The sequence below is a fragment of the Bacillus rossius genome, chromosome 2 (assembly GCF_032445375.1).
Source record: "Bacillus rossius redtenbacheri isolate Brsri chromosome 2, Brsri_v3, whole genome shotgun sequence".
Lineage (NCBI taxonomy): Eukaryota > Metazoa > Arthropoda > Insecta > Phasmatodea > Bacillidae > Bacillus > Bacillus rossius.
The window spans coordinates 58,696,540-58,724,378 of NC_086331.1; positions in this window are offsets into that span (position 1 = coordinate 58,696,540).

The window sequence follows — 27,839 nt, forward strand, 5'->3', positions numbered from 1 at the left end:
TGCTGCTGGGTCTCACAGACCCAACCCGTGCACTGGCGGGTTAACTATACGAAACATGCACAATGCCATCTAATGACATTTAACAAAACTATTATTTTATTTTCCTTAGTTTATTTAGTTAAATGGAAATCTTTAAAAGATTTATGTAGACTCCACGCTCTCAATTGAATAAGTTTACACTTTTTGTACTTACAAAACTGATAAATCTATACAGTACAGTACATAATAACATAAAATAAAGGTAATCAAATTATAACCTGAATTATATAATTATAAACAATGGCAATTTTGTTATATATTTACACAAAAAAGAATTTATAGTGTATTTAATTGAAAGTATTATAATGATAGAGAATTAGTTTGTTTTAAGAAGTTAATTCGAAATCTATTGGACTGGTTACAAAAAAAAATTCTTTCGCTGTTTTTAAACTACATTTTTCCAGAGAGAAATTTGAAAATTATTTTCCCGCGTGATACAGCGATATTTGTAACTAAAAATGTAGAAATAAAACGACGTTCACAGCTGAACTGTGATTGGTCCTTTGGGTGGTCAATCAGAATGATTCTCCTTAGTAGACGCTCAGTTTTATATGAATCCCTCGCCAGAACACCAGGCCTTCAGTTGCTAATCGCCCTCGAAGATTGCTGCCTCAGACATGCCGAAACGTCTGGCTTGCCATAATTTCCACAGACTTGGACTCAAGCCAGAAGTCAAGAATTACTTAATGATACATATGATATGTTTCTCTTTTTAGGCTAGTAAATTCGGCAAGTTGGTCTTCCATTTCCTTAAAGTTTGCTTCTAAGCAGCAATGCTTTCTTTCGAAGCTTGGCCTCAAGTCGTATTTTCCTAGGCGCATCATCAGTGTTTGGCAGTGTGGTAGGCTCATTATTCTTATAATTACTACCAAGCGATGCTGCAATTTCCATGTCGCTGAAAGAAGTAGGACGTATTTCGGCATTATGCAGACCATTTTCTGATTTATGACCTTTGTGTGTTGCCTCTTCACATTCAGCAGTCTTGACTGTTCCTTCATTTACAAAATTTTATTCTGTACTGGCATTGTACATATTAGGAATTGAAAAATAATTCAAAGAGTTCTTCATTTCATTTTTGAATTGGTTGTCATCAAAATGATCGGCGCATATTATGTAATGCGTTAATGATCTATCTGGAAGTTCCAAAAGCTTGCCATTGCCACTCCTCAAAATCCATTCCAGACATCTAAAATGAGAAAAAAATATTTCTTTAATTTATTATGTTGGTGCTATACAAAAATTTCAATTTTAATTTTTAAACACAAATGACAGTGTTGTTGCATTATGTTTTGCTAAAAGAATTTAATTTTAAACTTCATTAACAACAATTTTAGAATGCTGCAATGCATACATAATTCTTCATACTGCGCCATTTTATAAGTTAAGTGAAATAATATCATTATTAAGTACTCTTTTTTAAAACATTAACTAATGTAAAATATTTCATTGTCGAGCTTTAGCAATCACTGACACATATAGAGAGTGGTTTATAAACCAATATCTCGTTCCAAAATGTACGTGTTTGTTTCAGCATCTGTGAAATGTGTAAAAATATGATCGTGTAAAGCGCGGACGAATAATCAACTGTCAAATGTCAGGATTGAGATTATTTGTCATAAACGCTTGTTGAAAGCTTTCAAACTAGCAATAGTTCTAATGAAGGAGTAGTTCAGTCAAAATATGCTACAATTTCGCTTGTACTCGAATTAAATCCGATGTTTTTGTTACACTTTACACGTATTTAGTAGTGTCCAGGGAAATTAAAATCAAAAGTCCTGATGAATATGAAGTGAGCTATAGTCAGAAACTAGAAAGAATTATAAAAAAAGGCATATGTTTTTGATTTTTTAAGAACTATCTCGTAAATGATAAACCCTAAAAGAAAATGTTTTTAATAAAAAATGAAAGAGCATTAAAAATCTTATAAAATGATTCTTTTCACTTTTTTCATATCTCCAGTATTGTTTGAGATAGTATCAAGTAAAAAATGAGTTGGTTTTTTTTATTTAGATTTAACCTAAACGGTTTTACCATAGCAACTGACCTATATATTTGTGAACCGTGCCTCTCTTATGCCAAATGCTGTCACTTGACTTTACAAGACATGTTTAAGCTAGAGTCCATGATGACCCCAGAATTCAACATTTTTGCATATAAGGGTTACTTCTCAAAGAAAAGAACTGATAGCGTTTGGTCAGACAGACCACAGAACAGACTTAAATGCGTAAAATGAAAATTGTTGGGAGCCTCACACGAGGACGAGGATTCACTGATAATTTCTTGAGCGAGTGGACCTTGGGGATGATTGCAACTGTATCTGCTCATCATTGAAGAGTTTTGCGGTATTCATTTTATATATTTGAACAACTTGATTTCTGAAAATCTCGAAGAAGTAGGGATGCCACAGATTATTATAAGATCTCTCCTTAGCTTGATAATCACCCACCATTTCCTGGATTACAGCAAATCATGTCTATAAAAACTGGACTAGTAGGGGATGCCACAGCTACCTTTTTCAATGCTATAGTGATTGGCAAGCAATCAATACAGAGTAATGTTGGAAAACTTCTAATCAAGCATTGTCACGAAAAGATCAAGCTCTCCCTCTGTCGAATATTAGCTACACTATTACTTTCAATTGTAATAGCTCATTTATTGATAATTTGTTAGTTTTCCAGCGGATAACGATAAGTAAAGAAAAATTGGATGATTTGATATTGTATATGCAGTATGAGTTGGCTCCATTTCCTTTAGCTCTCTTTGACGAAGCTGGGATACGCAAAACCAAGAAAGCAACCCTGTACATGTTTGAGGTGACAAGGGAGAATTTGTACTTGGAGAATGCTGACTTTATTTTTAACAGTGGATTCTTACTACACAGTCATATAGCCGACAAGTGGTTCTGATTCATCCATTTGCCCAAAATATGTCAATTACATTATCATTTCCTATTTATCAGGACTGCTAATGTGACATTCCGTGCAGACCACTGAGCAATTGTAACACAAAATCATAAACATCGGATTGAATTTGAGTCCATAATATACTTTGAATGGGCTAGAAGAACACCTGGTGTTTAAATGAGTACCTAGTTTCTATAATCTCAATATAAGTGCCTTCCATTTTAATTTTTTCTGGGTACAAAATAAAATATTTTGGAATTTAAAGAAATATTGTTCATATCTGAGGTAATAAAGGTGGAATACAATACATTTTAAACAGTTTCATCTACTTAAAAAAACGTACTGAGGTGGTTGTATGGACCAATTTTTACCATGGTTTTTGTTTTTAGTTTTGTATAAAACAAAAGTTCGAACTTATGTTTTTCTTAGACTTATCCACTTATAAAGTATGTTCTCGGTTTGGTAAATAAACGCAAAATGTTTCATATAATGTTTTTCGACAGCGATCATTAAGCTACTAACATCTTAATATTGTAAAGTAATAAACAAAAAATTAATAATGCAGCTGCAGTTTATCTACTAACCAATAATTAATTGTTTAGTTATTTCTTTAACAAATTTTTCAATCGATCTTAAAATTTTTGTTGAAACGCTTGCCAAACAAATGCATTTTATGTGAAACAGACGACGTGGGTAATACTTGGCTAAAGCTTTGCGTTTACTAAAATTTACATTGAAAGTTAACTAGCGTTCACTCGGTTTAAGTCAAAATGATGAAACTGAAAATATGTGGTAGTTATCAAATTAGTATTTAAGGAATTAAAACGCGAATATTTTAAATATAATAAAAAAAAATTACTTTACTAATTCATATTAAATAATTATGACTTTATTCGCATACTCGCGTCAAAATGATTTCACAGCATCTAACTGATAAATAATGTAAAACAAAATTGGCAAGTTATTATTCACAACTGACCTGTCCTTGTCTTTAACTGGAAAACGGAACATTGATGTGTCTCGTAAAACAGGTCCTCGTATTCTGACAACCCGTGTACGCACATTTCTTACCCTTCAGAATGTTTGACATTATAAAATTATCAATGCAAAATAAGGTTAAAATAATTAAGTATTTAACTTTTTAATTAAATCATATTTTAAACTCAACACTGACTGTAGGCTTGATACAATGTTCTTAGGAGCTAATTTTCACGTTACTGTCTTCTCCCGGGGTTTCATGGCTCTCATAGCAAGTGGTAAGGAATACTTCTCTTCAAGGTCACACAACGGTGCTGATACCAGCTTTCCGTATATGGGAGGGTGAAGTGTAGTGGCATGTCTTGGCTGGTTAACGTAGTACGTCTTAAGACCGCTAGGGGCGTACGCTGTCGATACCCAGCGATTGAAGCGATCGCTGCGACGGAGCATCCTACTAGAACAATTCTTCAGCGAAACCGGCCAGAAAATTTAAACTTGGCTCGCGCCTTCTATACAATATATATATATATATATATATATATATATATATATATATATATATATATTGCTACCACACTCCTCCCCTCTCCCAAGTTTTTCTGGATCTAATATCCCGGCAGCTGTTATCAGAACCGTTAGGAGACCTTGAAGAGAAACTTTCCTTACATCTGCCTTGAGAACGATGAAATCCCAAGAGAAGCCAGCACTGAGATCTAGAGGTGTAAAAGTAACGAAAAAAAGCGTACCCGTATGTATTCGTTAATATAAAAATTAGAACTCTTTACTATCGTCCCCCGGGAAAATTTGTATTTCAAGGTGGAAAATAGTGCTATTTAAGCAGTTTTATTATCAAAAATTGATTACACAGCACTTTCTTTGCCCCCGTTTGCCCCCACTTCAAGGTTTCAGAGAGGGGGGGGGGTCAAAATACCCTTGCCCCCCCCCCCCTGTTGTTGCGCCCCTGCGTACGCGTACAGTACGACGTCGCGGCGTCGCAACATTCGTAATTTGTAGAACTACTAGTGAACTGTTGACGGAATCGACTAAATTTGCAATGGATTTACTATTTTGAAAATTTTAACCGTGATCTTATGTTATATCACAATAACATCGCAATACATTATGCGTCGATTAAACTGAAAAAGCAACAAATATGTGTCAAAAATTATTTATTGACAATGAAATTTAAACAACATTCTAACGATATATCAGCATAAAAATAGTTTTGCTTAGAATGAAATTAAACATAGAAAATTAAATAAATAATGTTAAACAAAATTAAAACAACAACAAAAATCTTTTGTTCTGAGAATGAAATTAAACATAATAATAAAATAAAAACATATTTTAAACAAAACTAAAACAACAAAGAAAATCTTTTTTCTTAGAATGAAATTGAACCTATAGTACCGTAATTGTTATGGGCAAACGTTAACATATAACATCTGCGACTTGATCGTCACGCCATTTCAGTAAAAAAAAAAACATATTAAATAAAAACATTTTATGGCAGGAATGTCTGGTTCATATCTAAAAATAAAATATTTTCCATTCGCTTTGGTTGAATAGAGCTGCACCTCTCGCTTAATATTTGGCCCGATTTGTAAAAAGTCATTTCACATGGTACCGAGGTTTTAGGTTAATATTTAAAGAAAGTTCGAAAAAAATAAGGTAAATCTGAAAATTTGGCCATTGATACTAAACACCTTGCTGAACAACATACTGAAATTCCCCTATTTACACATTTCGGCGTCATAATTGTTATTCGTGCAATAATGTCGTAAGTCCCCCTAAATGACACAAGGACGCAAATGTACATCCGAAAACTATTTGCATCAACTGACATCCACGGGGATCGATTCAAATTAACCACTGGACCACACCAATGTTATGCATAAGCAGACACAGTAATAAAATATACTGAAGTAAAAATAACATAGATCGAACTTTGACAATTCTCCGAAAATCATGGAATTTATGAAAACAACTATGCATAGGTTACAAAGTACCGCAAATAACAAAACATAAGTTAAACAAAATCAATTCCTTAAGATTTGAGATTTTCAACGGTGTATCTCACATTGCGCTGTGACAAACGGTTACCGAGATACGGTTTCTCACGTACAAGCATGCGCACCTAGTGTAGATTCGTTTCAGTTACCACAAGGTGGCAGGCCGTACCTTCATGTAGTTTCGGACTTGAACAACTTTGGTCACAAGTTTATGCAAAGGCATCTGTTGTTCACATGGTCTCCAGTCATGCATATGCTCGTGCACTTAGAGCACACTTACTTACAGCAAATTTTTTCACCACAATGCTACTTGAAGACATTCCTGAAATTTAAGGCAAGAAAGAGGAGCTGCACTCATTATTTCTTGAAATGATAACCGGTACATCAACAAATGAAGAACTTAGTACCTCGAAAGTTTGTGAATACTTACAAAGTGAGTTAACATTAAAAATGAAAGACATCGCCCAAGTTATAGTAGGGCCGCGACATCTTGGCGGGTCGACTCCCTAGAGCTCAGCGACCTTGTAATCGACACGTCCCTCCTTGTCTGCTCCGCAGATAACAACGGCCTGGAAGTCTCCATGCCGTTCCGAAAACATTGGTCGAGAACAATCTCACGTACGGTGCAACACAGCGCAGATTTTAATGATACAAAGATGCGATAATGCTTTACGGTAATTTATTATTTAAAGGTAGTGCACCATTTGCTCGACTGGGCAGCTTAGTTAAACATAGTTAAACATAGCTATACAATTCTTTAAAGATAAGAACTAAATTTGTAATTGTGGGTTGCTGTAGGAAACACAATTAATTAAGACTTGCATGTAACTCCATCGCTGATGCTTACTTTTCCATTTGGTTTGGCTGAAATGTGAAGACGATCGACATGACACTTTCACGCACTTCAAGAACCTTACCACTTTTATGCACACGGGTTGGTATTTTTTCCATAACAGCACTCTGAAAGAACCATTTTAGTAATTTCGAGGGGTCCGAAAACCATATTTATAACAAACCATCCTCGCGTATTTTATAGTCTCCTGTTGTTGTGCTTGCTTTATAAACAAAAGAGGCTCCAGGAAGGAAACCCTGCCTAGAACCAACGCTTAAAACTATCAGTCTGTGCGCTGCATTTCCTGTTGCCATTACCTACACCTTCAACGTCACCTTTCTTTTGCCAAGATTTCTGAAAGGTTAAATTAGTGTCAACCCAGGATTCATCCATGTCAAATATATTCTTCCCAGCCTCCCTGCACTGTTTCATCTGAGTCAGCTACCGTTATCGCCAAGCAACAACGTCAGATCTTTCGAGAAGAAGCATTCGCTTATTTTGGCTTCTCCACACAAAACCCATTTTTTTTAGTATTTTACGCAGCGATGTCAGTAGTAGGAAATAGCCGGTTCTGGGACAGGCGCAGGATCCAGGATCCATATTATCCGTATGCTAATCCATGCTAATCCGTATGCTAATCTATGCTAGTCTATGCTAATCTATGCTAATCCGTATGCTAATCTATGCTAATCTATGCTAATCCATGCCAATCTATGCTAATCCGTATGCCAATCTATGCTAATCCATGCTAATCTATGCTAATCCGTATGCCAATCTATGCTTATTCGTATGCCAATCTATGCTAATTCGTATGCCAATCTATGCTATCCATATGCCAATCTATGCTAATCCATATGTTAATCCATGCTAATCCATGCTAATCCATCCCCCATTTTGTATTTCTAGAAACTTCCACCAACTTCGAATCGTGACGTCACCATTGCACTTTTCGTCACGGCCGCCATCTTGGATTCGAATTTTTTTTTTCGAACTTCAACTTTTCGAAATTCGATGTAATCAGCCGCCATCTTGTTTCGTCTGCTGGTGGCTGCCATCTTGTTTTCGTCTGCTGGAGGCAGCCATCTTGTGACGTCATATAGTTCTGTTGGTCGCCACCAGATAGCAGCAGGGATTATTTTATTTTTTTCTTTAACTAAAATATTTTCAGTGCCGAGGCTGGGATTCGATCCATGGGACGTGAAAACGTCCAGAATGTCGTGGTTACGAGGCAGACGCCTTGACCACTAGACCACGAGACCAGTTGGGATATAGTGGAATAAATAATCTATATATGCTACGTATTGACGGCAAGTTTATGATAAATGGGGGGGAGGGTGTTTTTGCCTTCCTTAATGCATACCTAAGGCGCCACATTTGAAATTATTATTATTATACAGCCGCCATCTTTATTTCCAGCACAGACTACCAGATGGCGCTAAATTCAAAAATTAGTTGCCAGAGGCGCCGCCATCTTGGTTCTCAAGTTAGCTGGTAGATATCGCTAGTATCGTGCGCCAAATTCAAAATTAGTTGCCAGAGGCGCCGCCATCTTGGTTCTCAAGTTGGCTGGTAGATGTCGCTAGTATCGCGCGCCAAATTCAAAAATCATTTGTCAGAGGCGCCGCCATCTTGGTTCTCAAGTTGGCTGGTAGATGGCGCCACCGTCGCCATATTTTAGTTCATATAATCGATACCAGATGACGCCACCGTTGCCATCTTTAGTTCCTAGTGTTGCTACCAGAGTGTGCCACCGTCGCCATCTTTAAATTTTAAAGTTACCGCAGGAGCGCGCCACCGTCGCCATCTTTAATTCTTAAAGTTACTGCCGGATGGCGCCAAGTGTTATGTAGTCAGTCGAGACAAGTTGGGAACGAGTCGAGACAAGTCTAGACAGTCGAGACAAGTCGGGGGGACAAGACGAGACAAGTCGGTAGTCTGTATTCACCAAGTTCTCCGTTGCCGCCATCTTTAATTCATAAAGTCGCTACCAGATGGCGGCACTGTCGGCCATATTTAATTCAAGGCATTGTCGCCGGATGATGCCAAGTTTGAATTTAAAAACCTACAAGTGTTATGCAATGTGTAACCAGTCGAGACAAGTCGGTAGCCTGTATTCACCAAGTTCTCTGTTGCCGTCACTGCCATCTGGGTATCTGACGAGTCCTAATTAATATACTCGTACACATCCTACCTCTATGACCTCTGCAAACAAACTGACCGTACCTACTCCAAAATGACATATATATTACACCCACATGCAAACATTTGATAACCATCAAGAATGCCAACATACAAAAATTAATTAACCATCGCTGAAACAAATTTCTCAACATTAATTACAATAAAAAAAAGTCCGGTAAGATACTGCATTTTGTCTATAATTTAATAAATGATGATAGAGTATTAATAAAATATTGGTGTTGTGTAGAGTCTCTCTCTTCTTCTCGTAGTGGTGGAAGACATCTCGAAGGTAGTGTTAGAATTTATGTATTAAAGCAATCACTCTAGCTGAGGAGGTTAATAACTTATAGTTACAACTTTTTAAAAATACTCTGAATTTAAAACTTTTTTTAATAAGAGGGGCCATTAAATGGTTTTTTGAAATTAAAGCAAACAACGTAAATGTTAAACACATATTTATTTAAATCTTATTACAAACAGCAAGGGATAAGAAAAATCACTGATTTAAAAGAATTAAATAATGAGTAATAAAAGTACATAATATTCACACACTGCACATCATAGTGACAAAGTCAACATGACCTATTTACATAAACCAGAGACCCAATACCTAAATATTAAGCATAACTACAAGTTACATAGGATATAATATACTCTAAAATACATATTAAAGAGAAAATTGATATAAATAATATTATACTTTGCTCAATAGGTCCAGAAGTAATGAACGTACAGCTACACGAGCAATCTCAACAGTTCTTTCATCACTAGTGTTTTCTGTGGAACATACTTGAGTGGTGTCTTCACTGATCGGACCTAGATGACTGAGATCTCGGGTTCGACTCTTGCGAGATGTAGGAAGGCGAAGCTGACGCCTGCGTTTATGCTGGACTGCTACTGATGTAGTAGGTGCTGGCGATGTGGGACTCATCTGGGTACAGCTAGATGATGTCTGGACTGACGAAGTCTGACCACATGCAGATGCTGGCAGTGACTGAATAGCTGGTTGGTTGAATGCATGTGCGAAAACCTCTTCAGGTGTTGCAGGGAGAACTGTATCGTCTCTCATCATATTCACACTACAATGTCCATAGCCCAGACAGTTGATAACTTCTAGAGGTGTATCTTGAGGTCCTGGGTTTAAAACCTGTTTTACGTGAAACACAGCGTCTCAACTCTCCGAAAAATGTTTTAAAACACCGTCGATCCACTCACTATAATCAACAGTGCCTAGCCCAGGTGTTACACTGGAGTATATCCTGTTCGGTTGAAAGTTAGACATCTTGGTTAACTACTTCTGCTGTAGGTCCTTACACCACCACAGTTTCTTCTCGACTGCCATCGCACGAGTCGAGGGTCGTATCACTTGGATACAACATTCCAACACAGTGATCAACCATCCAAGCCCTAAGCATGCTCGCATTGTGTCTTGAGATCGAACCTGGACATGTATTATTGCACGTGTACAATTTATTTAATTCTTTCAATGATGGACACTCATATTCTGCTTGTACATCTAATATTAGCACATGTCGCTTACAATAGTTAGTTAGCCACAGTTTATGCTCTATTCCTACAACCAATACAGGTCCGCTCAGATGAGTTGCCAATATGTTGGGTATTGAAGCATAAGGAAAGAGTCCGTGTTCCCACTATAAACCATGAAAATTTCTAGTGAGCCAGACATTTGTTTTTTGATGCTTCCTGGTGAGATATCGCCATTCAATTGGAGGTTGAAAGTTACATGTTATTACATTTCCTTCTTCATCTGCAATGCTAAGTTCCTTGATAATAAATCCATACTGACTAGAGAAGCCTTGGAGGTTTACACATTTCGTCATGGAGGTCGAGACGAGACTAAGCCGGTAATGTACTGTCAGGTCTTAGATAATGGACGACACAATCTACCTTGTTGCAGGATGTCTCGATTATGTCCGGAGCCTCCTCGTCACAATAACTGGTCCAGTGATGACCGAATTTGCAGACCTCTAGTTGAAGTAACCAACCTCGGTGACGTAGTGCACACGGCGGAATCCTGGCGTTACTTCCGCGTACTTTGCATTTGGATCGAACAGCATTTGCTTGAATTTGTAGCAGCAGCTCTATACCCACACGACTATGTGTTGACTGCTGTGTCTAGGGTGTTGACCTCAATTTATACCGCTAGGACCCCCCTCCAGTCCAGTCACGTGTACCGTTGCTTCCGTTGTTGTACCCCCGCCTTGCTGGCGGCCTCCAACATTCGAACGAGGTGATAAACCATCCAAGCCCTAAGCATGCTCGTATTGTGTCTTGAGATCGGACCTGGACATCCAAGTTACATAGAGTATAATATACTCTGAAATACATAATAAAGAGAAAATTTATATAAATAACATTATACTTTGCTTAATGGTTCCAGAAGTAATGAACGCACTGCTTGACCAGTGACAGGTGTAACTAAATATTAAATATATTTTATATTTTATGTTCCATTACTTTTCGTGGAATTTATTAATCATTCACTCTACGAAAAACAACTCAAGACAATATACCTGACCATCGAATTAAATACAGTACCGCTATGCCTTACATGAAAGTCTAATTATTCGATAATCTGAATAACCTACAAATCGTTCATGTACAAATCCACACATACAGGCCAATTGTCTATGGACCATGAGACCGAGTCATGACAATATCAGACATATAGGCTAGAAATTTCAGAACCGCAGGACCTTCTTCGTCTTTAGATAATTACAGTCATTTAGACCATCATGAAATTTTAATACATACTAAAGGACCAAGCGACCTTGAAAAATATTTTAGTAACACCAAGAGGTTTTGAACTAGTAAATATTCAGTCACTACATATTTTACTACGCGCAATCAACAAAAAGGAAGCATCATCAACGAAAAGCCAGCACAATCAAAAAAGGCAGCACATTTGTAAACACCATCAACAAAAAGGAAGCATATTTTGGAAGCACCATCAACGTAAAGGCAGCACATTTTGGAAGCACAATCAATAAAGAGAGCAGATTTGGAAGCACCATCAATAAAAAGGAAGCACTTTTGGAAACACCATCAACATAAAGGCAGCACATTTTGGAAGCACAATCAATAAAGGTAACACATTTGGAAGCACCATCAACAAAAAGGAAGCACATTTTGGAAGCACCATCAAAAAGGTTGCACATTTTGGAAGCACAATCAAAAAAGGCAGCACATTTTGGAAGCACCATCAACAAAAGAAGGAAGCACATTTTGGAAGCACCATCAAAAAGGTAGCACATTTTGGAAGCACAATCAAAAAAGGCAGCACATTTGGAAGCACCATCAACAAAAGAAGGAAGCACATTTTGGAAGCACCATCAAAAAGGTAGCACATTTGGTAACACAAGTTACGAGAACTAAGTCTTAGTTAGAAATAAAAACATTAAATTTTTACTTTTAATATTTAATTTATTTCTTAAGAATATACAAATAGAAATAAAATAAGCCATTATTGTATGTAGCCAGCTTTCCTCAGTTATTCGAGTATGAAGGATATTTCTTTTATGTACGAATAGTTTCCTGCACAAAGCGAGCCATGTAGAAGTCTTAGCCGGTCAACCAATAAGTTTGGATCTTTCCACGATGTGTAATCAATCTCTTCTACCACCATCTCACTTGCTTGTTTATTATAAATACTTTTAATATCACAATCGTCCCAGTGATCATAATAAGCGTTATCAGATTTATTTATTATAACACGTCGTTTCCATCGTTTCGGTCTCAGGACACCGTTACATTCTTCGATCTTGTCAGCTTTAGGTGCTTCATCACAGTCTATGCTTTTGTCAACAGCCTCAGAGTCACTGTTACAATCACTGCAGAAGACATCCTCTTCACCCAGATTACCATATGAATTCGATATCGATGATGTCGAAGTGCCATTATCGTCTTCATGCTTCCTTTTTAGGAGTCCATCATTTTTACAAAGTAAGAAATATCTACTTGAATTCGGCTGGAATGTATTCTCACTTTTCACGTTAAGGATTCTTCCATTGTCTTCATTCTTCCATAAATCATCATCGTCCTTCAATTTAAGTTCTTCGTCGAGATCGGAAGAGCCACGAACATAATCACTCTCATGACAAGGAAAATTATTGTCGTAATGCAGATCACTATTCCTTAGTCTAGTAGATCCATCGTTGTACTCTGGCTTGTACGCAGGCTTAACGTTACAAGTTCTGTCATTTCTTTTTAAGCTCTCTCTCCGCGTAAACGACTTGTTACATCGAACGCAACTTATCATATTGCGTAGTGGATTTTTAACACAGTCATTCTTCTGGTGTTGTCTTCCATTCCTTCTCAAGATAAATTCTTTGCTGCAAAACTTACACCTGTGTCCTTTCGATATAGCGACAGACACCGAATCAGGATTCATATTAGTTACTGTGACTAATGTTAGATACAATCAGACAGTTTTCCAATTGGAACCATAAACTTAAATATAATTTTTAAATATTTCTTAAGCGAGAGTTAAGTTATCTCATGCAAAGGTACTTGTTGTAAGTAGTTCTGCTTGCAGGTAAATATTATTTCTTTCTTTCATGCGGGATGCAGGATTCTCACTAACGATCGCAATAGAGGTATGGCATCGCTAGACTCCAAGGAGAAGGTAGTTTGTTCTTCCAGTTAGTGTTTCTCAGGGTATATATTATTATTTGACGGAATAATGATTTTTTTTTAAATTCCACCTAACAAAAATAAAATAGAAGCACTCAGAGAAAACCATCAGGGATGATGTCGTTTATAAACATCATAAATTACCAATTTTTTTTTTTAAAAAGTCCAAATTTAATCCTACTTAAGCAAAGAGTTCACAAGTCCGCTTGTGAACTCTTTGCTTAAGCAACATGAGAGTTCTAGCACAAGCCCGCTTGTGAACTCTTTGCTTAAGCAACAAGAGAGTTCTAGCACAAGCCCACTTGTGAACTCTTTGCTTAAGCAACATGAGAGTTCTAGCACAAGCCCGCCTGTGAACTCTTTGCTTAAGCGACATGAGAGTTCTAGCACAAGCCCGGTTGTGAACTCTTTGCTTAAGCAAAATGAGAGTTCTAGCACAAGCCCGCTTGTGAACTCTTTGCTTAAGCAACATGAGAGTTCTAGCACAAGCCCGCTTGTGAACTCTTTGGTTAAGCAACATGAGAGTTCTAGCACAAGCGGGCTTGTGAACTCTTTGCTTAAGCAACACGAGAGTTCTAGCACAAACGGGCTTGTGAACTCTTTGCTTAAGTAGGATTAAATTTGGACTTTTTTAAAAAAAAATTGGTAATTTATGATGTTTATAAACGACATCATCCCTGATGGTTTTCTCTGAGTGCTTCTATTTTATTTTTGTTAGGTGGAATTTAAAAAAAAATCATTATTCAGTCAAATAATAATATATACCCTGAGAAACACTAACTGGAAGAACAAACTACCTTCTCCTTGGAGTCTAGCGATGCCATCCCTCTATTGCGATCGTTAGTGAGAATCCTGCATCCCGCATGAAAGAAAGAAATAATATTTACCTGCAAGCAGAACTACTTACAACAAGTACCTTTGCATGAGATAACTTAACTCTAGCTTAAGAAATATTTAAAAATTATATTTAAGTTTATGGTTCCAATTGTAAAACTGTCTGTTTGTATCTAACATTAGTCACAGTAACTAATATGAATCCTGATTCGGTGTCTGTCGCTATATCGAAAGGACACAGGTGTAAGTTTTGCAGCAAAGAATTTATCTTGAGAAAGAATGGAAGACAACACCAGAAGAATGACTGTGTTAAAAATCCACTACGCAATATGATAAGTTGCGTTCGATGTAACAAGTCGTTTACGCGGAGAGAGAGCTCAAAAAGAAATGACAGAACTTGTAACGTTAAGCCTGCGTACAAGCCAGAGTACAACGATGGATCTACTAGACTAAGGAATAGTGATCTGCATTACGACAATAATTTTCCTTGTCATGAGAGAGATTATGTTCGTGGCTCTTCCGATCTCGACGAAGAACTTAAATTGAAGGACGATGATGATTTATGGAAGAATGAAGACAATGGAAGAATCCTTAACGTGAAAAGTGAGAATACATTCCAGCCGAATTCAAGTAGATATTTCTTACTTTGTAAAAATGATGGACTCCTAAAAAGGAAGCATGAAGACGATAATGGCACTTCGACATCATCGATATCGAATTCATATGGCAATCTGGGTGAAGAGGATGTCTTCTGCAGTGATTGTAACAGTGACTCTGAGGCTGTTGACAAAAGCATAGACTGTGATGAAGCACCTAAAGCTGACAAGATCGAAGAATTTGACGGTGTCCTGAGACCGAAACGATGGAAACGACGTGTTATAATAAATAAATCTGATAATGCTTATTATGATCACTGGGACGATTGTGATATTAAAAGTATTTATAATAAACAAGCAAGTGAGATGGTGGTAGAAGAGATTGATTACACATCGTGGAAAGATCCAAACTTATTGGTTGACTGGCTAAGACTTCTACATGGCTCGCTTTGTGCAGGAAACTATTCGTGCATAAAAGAAATATCCTTCATATTCGAATAACTGAGGAAAGCTGGCTACATACAATAATGGCTTATTTTATTTCTATTTGTATATTCTTAAGAAATAAATTAAATATTAAAAGTAAAAATTTAATGTTTTTATTTCTAACTAAGACTTAGTTCTCGTAACTTGTGTTACCAAATGTGCTACCTTTTTGATGGTGCTTCCAAAATGTGCTTCCTTCTTTTGTTGATGGTGCTTCCAAATGTGCTACCTTTTTTGATTGTGCTTCCAAAATGTGCTACCTTTTTGATGGTGCTTCCAAAATGTGCTTCCTTCTTTTGTTGATGGTGCTTCCAAATGTGCTGCCTTTTTTTATTGTGCTTCCAATATGTGCTGCCTTTTTTGATTGTGCTTCCAAAATGTGCAGCCTTTTTGATGGTGCTTCCAAAATGTGCTTCCTTTTTGTTGATGGTGCTTCCAAATGTGTTGCCTTTATTGATTGTGCTTCCAAAATGTGCTGCCTTTATGTTGATGGTGCTTCCAAAATGTGCTTCCTTTTTGTTGATGGTGTTTCCAAAAGTGCTTCCTTTTTATTGATGGTGCTTCCAAATCTGCTCTCTTTATTGATTGTGCTTCCAAAATGTGCTGCCTTTACGTTGATGGTGCTTCCAAAATGTGCTTCCTTTTTGTTGATGGTGTTTACAAATGTGCTGCCTTTTTTGATTGTGCTGGCTTTTCGTTGATGATGCTTCCTTTTTGTTGATTGCGCGTAGTAAAATATGTAGTGACTGAATATTTACTAGTTCAAAACCTCTTGGTGTTACTAAAATATTTTTCAAGGTCGCTTGGTCCTTTAGTATGTATTAAAATTTCATGATGGTCTAAATGACTGTAATTATCTAAAGACGAAGAAGGTCCTGCGGTTCTGAATTTTCTAGCCTATATGTCTGATATTGTCATGACTCGGTCTCATGGTCCATAGACAATTGGCCTGTATGTGTGGATTTGTACATGAACGATTTGTAGGTTATTCAGATTATCGAATAATTAGACTTTCATGTAAGGCATAGCGGTACTGTATTTAATTCGATGGTCAGGTATATTGTCTTGAGTTGTTTTTCGTAGAGTGAATGATTAATAAATTCCACGAAAAGTAATGGAAAATAAAATATAAAATATATTTAATATTTAGTTACACCTGCCACTGGTCAAGCAGTGCGTTCATTACTTCTGGAACAATTAAGCAAAATATAATGTTATTTATATCAATTTTCTCTTTATTATGTATTTCAGAGTATATTATACTCTATGTAACTTGGATGTCCAGGTCCGATCTAAAGACACAATGCGAGCATGCTTAGGGCTTGGATGGTTTATCACCTCGTTCGAATGTTGGAGGCCGCCAGCAAGGCGGGGGGGGACAAAAACGGAAGCAACGGTACACGTGACTGGACTGCAGAGGGGTCCTAGCGGTATAAATTGAGGTCAACACCCTAGACACAGCAGTCAACACATAGTCGTGTGGGTATAGAGCTGCTGCTACAAATTCAAGCAAATGCTGTTCGATCCAACTGCAAAGTACGCGGAAGTAACGCCAGGATTCCGCCGTGTGCACTACGTCACCGAGGATGGTTACTTCAACTAGAGGTCTGCAAATTCGGTCATCACTGGACCAGTTATTGTGACGAGGAGGCTCCGGACATAATCGAGACATCCTGCAACAAGGTAGATTGTGTCGTCCATTATCTAAGACCTGACAGTACATTACCGGCTTAGTCTCGTCTCGACCTCCATGACGAAATGTGTAAACCTCCAAGACTTCTCTAGTCAGTATGGATTTATTATCAAGGAACTTAGCATTGCAGATGAAGAAGGAAATGTAATAACATGTAACTTTCAACCTCCATTTGAATAGCGATATCTCACCAGGAAGCATCAAAAAACAAATGTCTGGCTCACTAGAAATTTTCATGGTTTATAGTGGGAACACGAACTCTTTCCTTATGCTTCAATACCCAACATATTGGCAACTCATCTGAGCGGACCTGTATTGGTTGTAGGAATAGAGCATAAACTGTGGCTAACTAACTATTGTAAGCAACATGTGCTAATATTAGATGTACAAGCAGAATATGAGTGTCCATCATTGAAAGAATTAAATAAATTGTACACGTGCAATAATACATGTCCAGGTTCGATCTCAAGACACAATGCGAGCATGCTTAGGGCTTGGATGGTTGATCACTGTGTTGGAATGTTGTATCCAAGTGATACGACCCTCGACTCGTGCGATGGCAGTCGAGAAGAAACTGTGGTGGTGTAAGGACCTACAGCAGAAGTAGTTAACCAAGATGTCTAACTTTCAACCGAACAGGATATACTCCAGTGTAACACCTGGGCTAGGCACTGTTGATTATAGTGAGTGGATCGACGGTGTTTCAAAACATTTTTCGGAGAGTTGTGACGCTGTGTTTCACGTAAAACAGGTTTTAAACCCAGGACCTCAAGATACACCTCTAGAAGTTATCAACTGTCTGGGCTATGGACATTGTAGTGTGAATATGATGAGAGACGATACAGTTCTCCCTGCAAAGCCTGAAGAGGTTTTCGCACATGCATTCAACCAACCAGCTATTCAGTCACCGCCAGCATCTGCATGTGGTCAGACTTCGTCAGTCCAGACATCATCTAGCTGTACCCAGATGAGTCCCACATCGCCAGCACCTACTACATCAGTAGCAGTCCAGCATAAACGCAGGCGTCAGCTTCGCCTTCCTACATCTCGCAAGAGTCGAACCCGAGATCTCAGTCATCTAGGTCCGATCAGTGAAGACACCACTCAAGTATGTTCCACAGAAAACACTAGTGATGAAAGAACTGTTGAGATTGCTCGTGTAGCTGTACGTTCATTACTTCTGGAACTATTGAGCAAAGTATAATATTATTTATATCAATTTTCTCTTTAATATGTATTTTAGAGTATATTATATCCTATGTAACTTGTAGTTATGCTTAATATTTAGGTATTGGGTCTCTGGTTTATGTAAATAGGTCATGTTGACTTTGTCACTATGATGTGCAGTGTGTGAATATTATGTACTTTTATTACTCATTATTTAATTCTTTTAAATCAGTGATTTTTCTTATCCCTTGCTGTTTGTAATAAGATTTAAATAAATATGTGTTTAACATTTACGTTGTTTGCTTTAATTTCAAAAAACCATTTAATGGCCCCTCTTATTAAAAAAAGTTTTAAATTCAGAGTATTTTTAAAAAGTTGTAACTATAAGTTATTAACCTCCTCAGCTAGAGTGATTGCTTTAATACATAAATTCTAACACTACCTTCGAGATGTCTTCCACCACTACGAGAAGAAGAGAGAGACTCTACACAACACCAATATTTTATTAATACTCTATCATCATTTATTAAATTATAGACAAAATACAGTATCTTACCGGACTTTTTTTTATTGTAATTAAATGTTGGGAAATTTGTTTCAGCGATGGTTAATTTATTTTTGTATGTTGGCATTCTTGATGGTTATCAAATGTTTGCATGTGGGTGTAATATATATGTCATTTTGGAGTAGGTACGGTCAGTTTGTTTGCAGAGGTCATAGAGGTAGGATGTGTACGAGTATATTAATTAGGACTCGTCAGATACCCAGATGGCAGTGACGGCAACAGAGAACTTGGTGAATACAGGCTACCGACTTGTCTCGACTGGTTACACATTGCATAACACTTGTAGGTTTTTAAATTCAAACTTGGCGTCTTCCGGCGACAATGCCTTGAATTAAATATGGCCGACAGTGCCGCCATCTGGTAGCGACTTTATGAATTAAAGATGGCGGCAACGGAGAACTTGGTGAATACAGGCTACCGACTTGTCTCGTCTTGTCCCCCCGACTTGTCTCAACTGTCTAGACTTGTCTCGACTCGTTCCCAACTTGTCTCGACTGACTACATAACACTTGGCGCCATCCGGCAGTAACTTTAAGAATTAAAGATGGCGACGGTGGCGCGCTCCTGCGGTAACTTTAAAAATTAAAGATGGCGACGGTGGCACACTCTGGTAGCAACACTAGGAACTAAAGATGGCGACGGTGGCGTCATCTGGTATCGATTATATGAACTAAAATATGGCGACGGTGGCGCCATCTACCAGCCAACTTGAGAACCAAGATGGCGGCGCCTCTGACAACTAATTTTTGAATTTGGCGCGCGTAACTAGCGACATCTACCAGCCAACTTGAGAACCAAGATGGCGGTGCCTCGGGCAACTAATTTTGAATTTGGCGCACGATACTAGCGATATCTACCAGCCAACTTGAGAACCAAGATGGCGGCGCCTCTGGCAACTAATTTTTGAATTTAGCGCCATCTGGTAGTCTGTGCTGGAAATAAAGATGGCGGCTGTATAATAATAATAATTACAAAAGTGGCGCCTTAGGTATGCATTAAGGAAGGCAAAAACACCCTCCTCTTCATTTATCATAAACTTGCCGTCAATACGTAGCATATATAGATTATTTATTCCACTATATCCCAACTGGTCTCGTGGTCTAGTGGTCAAGGCGTCCGCCTCGTAACCACGACATTCTGGACGTTTTCACGTCCCATGGATCGAATCCCAGCCTCGGCACTGAAAATATTTTAGTTAAAGAAAAAAATAAAATAATCCCTGCTGCTATCTGGTGGCGACCAACAGAACTATATGATGTCACAAGATGGCTGCCTCCAGCAGACGAAAACAAGATGGCAGCCACCAGCAGACGAAAGAAGATGGCGGCCACCAGCAGACGAAACAAGATGGCGGCTGATTACATCGAATTTCGAAAAGTTGAAGTTCGAAAAAAAAAATTCGAATCCAATATGGCGGCCGTGACGAAAAGTGCAATGGTGACGTCACGATTCGAAGTTGGTGGAAGTTTCTAGAAATACAAAATGGGGGATGGATTAGCATGGATTAGCATGGATTAACATATGGATTAGCATAGATTGGCATATGGATAGCATAGATTGGCATACGAATTAGCATAGATTGGCATACGAATTAGCATAGATTGGCATACGGATTAGCATAGATTGGCATACGGATTAGCATAGATTGGCATGGATTATCATAGATTAGCATAGATTAGCATACGGATTAGAATGGATTAGCATACGGATTAGATGGTATACTGGATCCTGCGCCTGTCCCAGAACCGGCTATTTCCTACTACTGATGTCTTTCCCTAACTCCATCCAATTTTTTCTTTCAAAACTGGCAGTAGTTTCTTTGTCGTTTTTTTACTGCATAAAATTCGTGGCTAGTGTCTCTGATCACTCTTCTATCAAAGTCATCAACTGACAACAAATGTTTCCCAGTTTTTTTTTTTGGCTTGAAATGAATAATTAAACATGAGAGGCTGTTTAACGGTCAAATAAAGGAGTGATATATATGTATGTAAATATAAACATATAAATTGTAAATAAATAATGTATTAATATATTATACATTAATATATATCATAAAATCATATATATCATAAAATATATAATGCAATATATAATGTATATAATGTAATATAATATCATGTAATATAATGCAATATAATGTGTAGCAATATCGGCTACACTTGTAGATAAAAAAATTCTAACAAGCGGTGCAGAAAGTTTGGAAAATTGCCAAATGCAAAACAAACAAACCGCGGGTGAAATTACGGGGAATGCGTTGAAAAACTTATAATGTTGTTGTTTGTTTTTTTATTTGGCGTCTCTCTGTTGTGTTTTCGGATGCGCGAAACTGATCTTTGGCTTATACCTGTGTATCGCGCAGCTCTTTCGGTTGCATTTGTTAGAGGTACTAGCAGACATTTGTTGGCAGCTTCTTCATCACAACACTGGATTACACTACTTCTAATTTCCCTCTCCCCACTATGTATTACTTTATTGTATCTTGAACGTCCTGCGTCGGGCTCCATTGTTCACTTCAGACTGAGAGCGTGGCGCCTGATGTTTTTGCTATGAACCGCATAGCGGCTGATGTGCGCGCGCAGCTGCTTCCCCTCTCATTTACTCTTCCCCGCTTCCCCGCAAAACGACACGCCAAGACGTCGCGGCCTTACAGTAGTAGGACTGGCAAGCTGTGGGTTCAGTACCTCGAACAGGTTAACATTGTGCACTTGTTCATAAGAGCAGAGCGCACTGGGGACTGGAATATTAATCTCCACTGTGTGAAACAAATGTTGCCATATCTTCATCCAGCTGGACATTTCAACTATGCAAAATCTGTTCAACTGTATGTCCAACAAATGGAAGAGTTTGGACTCTAAAATGACAGCAAAAGAACTGCAGAAGTTCACAGAATATGGGTTCTTCACTATTCGGCGCAGTAATAATATGTGGAGTGGTGTCTGGACTGACATAGCCATCGAACAAGACCTCATGCGTCAAATTAAGGTGCAAGGTGGTCTAGTTCATGGAAGAGGGATGTCAGACAGTGCTCTAGCCCATTTCATTTTGTCATACCCTGCCTGTCTTAGCCTGTGTAGATCAATGAAAATTTTGACTGGAATTTTATGTAGTACATCAGAGCAACATGTTGAGCTACGAAAATCTAGGCGTGCAGCAGATGCGCGGGATGCCTTAGCATTCCGCTTATGGCTGGACACATATTCTCCTTGGTGCGAAATTGGCTGTCTCCGTTCCATTGACTCTGGTGTTGTTGGGGATGAAAACATCAACTGTGTTTCTGTGTTTGTTGGTGTTGCAGCTATGAAGAGTATGTTAGGTACGAACTTCGGCAGTATCAAGTTGTCAAGAAAGAGTAGGGTGAATCCGTTAGCAGCTATGAGCTGAAGTATTACCATACGGGATGAAATTATTCCCGTCTGTCCCCAACAGTTGTTTATGCGCATTGGATGGGCCATCCACCACCTAGGTGGTGATTTGATGGAGTATCTGAAGTATGAACTTGCACCAAGGCCTCCCTCTTTGTTTGATGAGGTATCAATGCAAAAGACACCCAAGTCTTCGCTGCGGCAGATCTTAACTTCCCACCAGTGCATAGACAGAATAAATGAAGTAGCCACAATAAACGTTTATGGTGGTTTTCTTCTACATGAATTTGTCTGGGACCACCCACTAACATATGGTGAAGTCGTTCATTCTTACCTACAGTATGTTGTGAAACATTATTCGTCCAGAGCCATTGTTGTGTTCGATGGGTATGGAGAAAGTCTTACAACCAAAGGAGAAGAAAGGAAGCGCCGTGCATCATGTAGGTGCTCAAGAAACTTTGAATTCGATTAGAATACAGCTGTCACTACTTCACAAAAGGATTTCCTCAATAACACACACAACAAATCACAACTCATCATATTGCTCTCGAAGAGCTTTGAACAAGCAGGACTCACTGTTCTTCAGGCACCGGCAGACGCAGACACACTGATTGTGGAAACTGCCATGGGAAACGACGTCTGTGAAACACCAGTTGTCGTCATAGCAAATTATACTGATATTATCGTTATGCTGATTGTAAGAGCTAAAGAAAACACTTGCATCAGTGTTCACAGCCCTGGAAATAATACTAGAACAGCAAAATTGTTCAACATTTGTGAAATTCAAAAACAACTCGGAGACTGCAGGAATTGTTTATTGTTTGCTCATGCAGTCACTGGCTGCGACACAACTTCCGCCATTTTCCGTAAAGGTAAGAAGAATGCTTGGAAGCTTATAAAACAAAATCCACATCTCCAGAACATTGCTTCCATATTTAGCAAAACATCTGCTACTGCAGAAGAAATCACTGCTGCTGGCGAGGAATTCATTATCCAATGTACACTACAGAGAAATTATCCACCCTAAATGAATTTCGTGGACATCTGTATGCTCGAACTGTGGCCCTAAAAGCTGTGACTGCTACCTTCGAGCTGGTGAACCTAACTCCAACATGGTCCGCAGCCTTACAACACTCGCGCAGGACTTACTTGCAGGTACGACAACTCACGTTATAAGGATCTGTGTGTACAGTAAATTTTATTGGCAATCCTTATCAACTGATCATATTTGTACCCTGCATTATAGGTCCAGGATTGGCTGGGTAATACTTTAACTCCAACTAACTGAGGCTGGCGTGAGGTTCAACAAACACTTCTTCCGATTACCAGAGACTTGCCACCAGCTCCCGATGAACTTCTACATCTCATCTCATGTGCATGTAGATCTGAGTGTGGATCAAAGTGCTCCTGCCGCATTGCTGGCCTTAAGTGCTCTATGATTTGCACAGGCTGTAGAGGTAGAAGTTGTTGGAATGTTGCTGAAGATATCAATGACGACCCAAATCATATGTAGTTAGTTATCTGAGGTATGTGAACAAAAACTATGTTTCTGTGTTATTTTTTCTCGTTATTTGAGATTTCTTATGATGCCAATAAATAATTTGTTATAGTGCATGACATTACAAAGAAAAACCTGAATTAAAAATGACTACACAGAGTATAACATCGTACGAGATGTTTTTTGAGAAGCAGGAGCATAAATTTAATATCATAAATGTAGTAAATAATTAAATCATATGTAAAATTACTTACACAGTATAACAGAGCTGTTTATATCTTACTAGAGCAATGGCTCGTTAGAAGCACCAAAAGCAGAATATTGACGGGTGAAAATGTCATCCCGCCTTCCATCCGAGTCATATCGGATGGCGCACGCTGGTACTTGAGCCACCGTATCTCGGTAACTGTTTGTCACAGAGCAGTGTGAGATACACCGTTCAAAAGCTCAAATCTTAAGGAATTGCTTTTTTGCAACTTCGTTTTGGTTATTTGCGGTACTCTTTCACCTATGGATAGTTATTTCATAAATTCCATGATTTTCGGAGAATCGTCAATGTTCGATCTATAATATTTTTACTTTAAGTATTTTTTTTACTGTGTCTGCTTATATATAACATTGGTGTAGTCCAGTGGTTAATTTTAATCGATCCCTGTGGATGTCAGTTGATGCAAATATTTTTCGGATGTACATTTGCGTCCTTCTGTCATTTAGAGGCACTTACGACATTATTGCACGAAAAACAATTATGACGCCGACATGTGAAAATAGAGGAATTTCAGTATGTTGTTCAGCAAGGTGTTTAGTATCAATGACAAAATTTTCAGATTTACCTTATTTTTTTCGAGGTAACAACCTGAAATTCCTGGGCCACTAATAAATATTTCTCAGCCAAATTTGAGAGTTCGGAGTATAGAATTGCCCGCACCTGCCACCATTTCAAAGGACACTCATTTCGAGGAATAATGCGTTCTTCTAGATATTGCCTCATGGTAATTATGCTGCTGCTAACTATAGAGTTCGAAGCAGACGCTGACATTGCCAAAGCGTCAAAATCTTTCCATATTGAGTCGTTATCAGCGTCGGTGTCGCCAGTACATATAGCTAACGTCGATTCGTTCTCGTTAGGTTCTATTGACTGCTTATAAAAGTTAAACTTGTTTGCAGCTCAGTTTTCAATGCATCTTTGGCAGACTCATAACTTGATGCATCAAACCTAAATGCCAGCTTCTTAAAACGCGGGTCGAACAGTGCTGCTTTATATAACACTGGGTGCCTGTAACAATTTTTGAATCTACTTTTAAATTCCGTTATTATTTTATCTGTCAGTTTCTTTCCTGTATCTGTAATAATTTTTGTATCTAAATTGTGAAAAATTTTAATCATACTTTCTGTCGAAGCCAGGACATTGAAACAGTCACTTTTTTTCTGAAGATATTTCTTCAGTGAGTTGCTTGAATGGCTTCAGAATTTTTATTATTTCTGGCAATGTCTGCCATTCGCCTTCCAAAAGATTTGATGAGGATTCCAAGATACGCTTCTAAAGGTTCTTGAAGTGAACAAATCCTCTCAATCATGTTCAGGGTACTGTTCCATCTAGTCACTACGTCCATTTTTTAACTTCAATGGTTTTTTATTAGGTCTCAACTGCTCCTGCATTACAATTGGTTTTTTGGTAGCTATTGGACTCTTGTGGAAATGTTTCACAATGGCTTTTATTTATTTTTAATCAGCTCCCCGAGTCCACAGTCCTGGAGTCCTGCACGCACGACTAAATTAAGAGTGTGAGCGATACACGGCAAATGTTCATAATTTGTTAATCGTATAGCCGCCTTCATGTTCGCTGCGTTATCTGTAACGCAGACAAATATTTTATTTTGTATGCTCCAATGGAAGAGCAACCTATACAGCTCATTTTTAATATAGTCGGCCGTGTGTTGCTCATGAAATTCAAAATACCCTAATAAAGCAGACTTCAACTCCCAATTTAATAAATGATGGGCTGTTACAGCTTGGTAAGAAGTTGCTCTTGAAGTCCAGCCATCGGTGGTGATCGATACATATTTTTCACTTTCCAAATCTTATTTTAATTTTTTTTTTTTGGACTTCTGAGTATTGAGCATCCACTAAAATATTGCTTAATATGTACCTTGAAGGCATTTTGTAACCTGGTTCTAAGTAATTAATAAGATCTTTAAAACCCGCGTCTTCAACTACAGAAAAAGACTGAAGGTCTTTAACTATCATTTAAAAATTAAATCATTAACTTTCTTTTTATCTTACTTTACCTACTAGACGTTTAATAAAGGCACGTAACTTAGTCTGCTGCGAATTGGTTTCATTTGTTTTAATTACAGGATTAGTAGTTGTACTCAGGGCCGCAACTAGATTCTCTGGCACCCGGGGCATGAATGGAATCATGCGCCCCCCCCCCCCTTTTTTTTTGTACATACCACACCAATAAAGCGGGGGGGGGGGGGGGGGGTCCGGGGGCCCTCCCACGGAAAAATGGTGCTATTTAAGCATTTTCCATACCTTAATGTAACAGTTTCAGTGCTACTGTAACCTCCATGCATGAACCCACTATGTTCATAAAGTAGTCCGTATAATCACTAGATTTGTTCATTAAATTGTCGTCAGAAATGTTTTTTAAAGATTCAAATTCAACTTGCGAGACCTTTTTGCAGCAAAGATTTTGATGATATCATCATAGCAAATAGAGGATGCTCTTCCTCACAGCCAGTGGTACCACCCACTCTGACAACATCGTACTGTATTCGTATAGAGGACGCATTAAAACTTTCTAACTTCTCCCTTTACAATGTTTATGTTAATGATGAACTTAACATTTTTCTCAGAGTATTTTAAAATAAATATGTTGAGAATTTATATTGTAAATCAGATAAGACATTCCTGACATGCAAGTTAAAAAACTTTTTACTAGTTACCAGTTGTAGTATGAATTACAATGCAAGCGATTTCGGCGCCCCCACAGCTTTGCACCCGAGGCGTAGGCCCCGCATTGCCCCCCCCCCCCCCCCCCCCCCCCCGCCCCTAGTACGGCCCTGGTGTACTTGCTGAAGTTGATGGTATAGGAGCTTCCAGAACTGCTTCATCTGACACGGAGCATGGAATGATGGTTTCATAGGTTGATCTGTGTTTTTTCATGAGATGCTTTTTCAAATTTGTAGTAGAGCCGCCTTTCACTGAATACAACGAATTACAAAGCAAAGATCACATTTTGCCTTATCGTCTTTAGTCTGCGTAAAAAAAAACATAGTTTACTTATTTTCTTATCCATTGTAGCAGATTAATTGAACTGTAAAATAAAAAAATAATAAGTGTAAATAATAATAAATCGAATTTAAACAATTAACAATATTTGATAATTAACAGCTTTTGTTAACCAAGAAACCATTAAATCTCATTAGAGCGGCTTTATTATAATATCTCTTTTAAGATAACAAAAAAAAACGTGAAAATACGAGATGATAAAAAAACATAAATATTTCTAATTTGTAAAAAATACTTCCTTACCTTGTTTCTGTTCCAATCTCAAACATTGTCTACACGCACAATACCTTTAATAAACAGTAAAAAACTTGGGCGACGAATTTCCAAATTAAACTTTACTTAATTAACAAACATCGTTCTTTGTAACGTACGTTTTTAAATTCAACGAATAAGCGCGCGCATGCGTAAAACATACGATCAGCAAACGTTTCAATACACGCATCAACGGTACTTGCGTGAATTGAAACAGTGTAGGTACCCATACTAAGAAAAATGCGAGTAACGAAATGCATTCGTGTGTAACGTTTCCTCGGTACTAGATGGCACACCCGTTACTCAGTACCGAATACATACGGTTTGCTACAGCTCTACTAAGATCTTTGAGTGGAAGGACTTGGTACCCGATTAACGTGAAAAGTAGCTAATACAAACTTTGTATCGGGCATTCAGTCAGTCTTGCTTTAAGTTATGGTTTCACTATTAAAAGTTAAATACCTACTTTGTTATTTAAAATTTTATTTGGCATT